Genomic DNA, 3257 nt, shown 5'->3' with positions numbered 1-3257 from the left:
TCGTGTCAGTGCTCCTTTAAGCGGGTGCATTAGCCCTTCTCACGCCCGATTCCTGGCCAATCCCCCACGTGGGTATGTGCCATGCACAGACACCTATTTGTGTTGTCGTTGTACTTGATTGCTAGAGCGGATCTCAGCTTTGAAATTTCGTGTCAGTACTCCTTTGGCCGATCCCCCACGTGGGTATGTGCCATGTCAGCGGCCTGGCAGCGCGTGCCCATCTCCCCCCGTTGCCAAGGAAGACGAGGAGATTCTTGGCCAATCCCCCACGTGGGTATGTGCCATGTCAGCGGCCAGGCAGCGCGCGCCCATCTCCCACCGTTGCCAAGGAAGACGAGGAGCCGGCGCACCCGCAGCTGTTGCTATGCGGACGGCGGCGGAATGCGGACGGTGGCGGACGCTTCAGGCTCGCTTAAGAAGTGCATTCGCACTTAAATCCTCTAGTAGCTTGTGGAGAAAGGGACGAGCCGCGGAGCCCCTCCCGATGATGCCTTTAATCGAACACAGTTGACGATGATGATAGTGGGGAACGAGAGAAGGATATCCACTTATTTCACAACATCCTCCCCCGCGCGACAATGAGTATGGTTCGTGGCCAAGAAAGTGTCCAGTCCATGGAGAGCTAATTTCATGTCCGAGTGGGCCAAAAGAGTTCAACACATGCCGGCTTCCACCTCCATCGATGGAAACAATGCCTTGGCTTTTGTGGACCTCTGAACCAAGGTACTGCAGCCCCTTGATGCAGTCTTTTGCTTGTCCGGGTTGAAGGTATTTCTTTCTGTTTCCACAAGTCATTTTTCCTTGTTGGAGGCACGTGAGGCTGCGCGTGAGCTGACGTGCTGACGTGCTCAGCTGACGTGCCCGACAACCGAAACTCCCGAGGACATCGATGAAAGGGTAGTCAACCGACGCAACCCGCTGGCGCTAGGAACCAAGAGAATAGGAGAGACGACGACGGTCATCGTCGTCTTTAAGGGAACGAAGGTGCCAAACTACGTGAGGTACGGATCGGCGCTGCTACGATGCTCTTTGTATTGCAAGAAGGTGGACGTGTGCTACCAATGCGGTCGAGTAGGCCACCGAAAAGACGTGTGCCCAAACCCGAGCGAAAAACGATGTCCGGGCTGTGACAAGCTTGCCCCGGGGGAAGAACACCCGTGCAAGCCGAAATGCAAGCTATGCGGCGGAGAACACGTGTCGGGCGACAGGTCCTGCAAGGCGCGCTTCAAAACGCCCTACGTGGTCAGGAAAAGATATTGGGAGCGGGGCCTCGCGTCCGCAGAAGAGGAGCGGCTGCCGCTGGAGCTAGATTTCCCGAAATTGAACCCCGCAAGAAAGGCGAGGTCCCCATCCAGGGGGTCCTCGGAATCTAGAGGCAGATCACCCTCCAGCGGCGGCATTCTACGGAGGCAAAGTCGGAGTCCCAGCGTCACGCCAAAGGGAAGGTCTCCGTCGAGGGAGCACGTGAGCTGGGCGGACAAGGCCAAGGGTACAAGGAGGACCGGCGAAAAAGAGCCCAAGAAGCAGCAACAAAAGCAGAGCAAAGAGAACGAAGCCATGGAGACTCTTCGAGAAGGGAACAGGGAACTGCATAGAATGCTGGAAGAGATGAAAAAGACCATACAGAGCATGACGGAAACCAATAACCTGGTTGCTACCCCGAGCCCCCCGGTCGCGGCGACGGCAGAACCCCCGCCCAAAGCGCAGCCGATGGATATAACGACTGACGTCCCGGAACCCAGAGAGCCGGCCATAAAGAAGAGAACGGTGGAAAAGCGCGGCACCCAGGATATTAGTAGCATCGACGCCGGCATGGAAGAAAGAATGAGCGGCATCGAGGCGCGCATGGACGACAGATTGAACAAGCTGGAAGCGAAAATGGAGCGGATGTTCCAGACGATAAAGGCGGCCATCGCAGAGAAGAGCAGGCTGGACCACGAGCGGTTCGTAAAAGTAGAGGGGGCCGTCCAACACCTACAGAGCCACATGCAAGCAGTTATCCAATATCAGGACCCGCGCAGCGCACCGCAGGGAGGCATCGCTAGAACGGAACAAGCATGGACCCAGAACCAACAGTGATCATCTGGCAGTGGAACTGCCGCGGCCTGGAAAGGAAGGGGGCGGTACTACTGCAGCACGTCGAGAACAGCAAGAAGAAACCGGACGTGATATTACTGCAGGAAACACTGGCGACGCATCGGCCGCTCCACGGCTACAGAGCGATCTGGTCCGACGAGAAAGGCAGCAGGGGACTGTGCATCATGACCAAAAAGGAGCACACTATGCTGGAAATTCAACTAAAAAATGTCGCAGTCGACCACGTAATCGCCGAGGTGGTAATTGGCAAGAAGGGGAAAGAGAGCGTCTACGTCCTCAACATGTATAGCAACCCGAGCAAGCGCAAACAACGCTTCAGGACACTCCTGCACAGGGCGAGCTCGCAGGCAAACGGCTCCAAGCTGCTGGTCTGTGGCGACTTCAACGCCGCTGACCAGTCCTGGGGGTACGCCAAGAGCAACGCCAAGGGCAGGAACCTGGCGCAAGACGCGATCGACAACGGATACGTCCTCGTCACGGACCCCGCCAACCCGACAAGAACGGGAAACTCGGCATCCAGGGATACTACTCCCGACCTCACTTTCGTCAAGAACGTTGCAGCGGAAGACGTCGTGTGGAGAAACACGGGGACGGACTTGGGCAGTGACCACATGATCGTGGAAACTACGATTCGAATGAAGGGGGCTCAAGCGGCACAGACGCGAAAACACACGTGGATCGATTGGGAAGCGTTCAGGAAGCAGAGAAATGAAAGTGCGGAGGGAGATCAACAGATAGAAGACATCGGGGCCTGGATGGAAAGAATCACCGGTGACGTCAAGGCAGCCACGAGAGAGATCGAAACGGACGACCAGGTAGACGGCATGGACAGCAGACTGGCCCATCTTATCGAAGCTAAGAAGTCCATACAGGAGAGGTGGACGAAGCAAAGGCTAAATAGGAGGTTGCGAAAAAGGTCGCTGAACTTAACCGCAAGATAGAGGAGCACTGCCGCACGCTCGGCAGCCAAAAATGGGACGAGATATGCAACGCGGCAGACGGACAACTGCACAACGGAAAGACCTGGAATCTGTTCCGGCATCTTCTGGACGCGACAAAGACCAAGTCTCACCGGAGGGACAGGCTGGCGAAGATCATACACGCGGAAATCAAGGAGAAGGGAACGGTGGCGGTGGAAAAGAAGCTTCTGGAGAAGTACA

The sequence above is a fragment of the Haemaphysalis longicornis genome, unplaced genomic scaffold (genome assembly GCF_048455015.1).
Source record: "Haemaphysalis longicornis isolate Haplotype H1 unplaced genomic scaffold, Haemaphysalis longicornis Haplotype H1 scaffold_1, whole genome shotgun sequence".
Lineage (NCBI taxonomy): Eukaryota > Metazoa > Arthropoda > Arachnida > Ixodida > Ixodidae > Haemaphysalis > Haemaphysalis longicornis.
The sequence above is the reverse complement of the archived record's forward strand: the minus strand, read 5'-3'. Positions refer to the sequence as shown.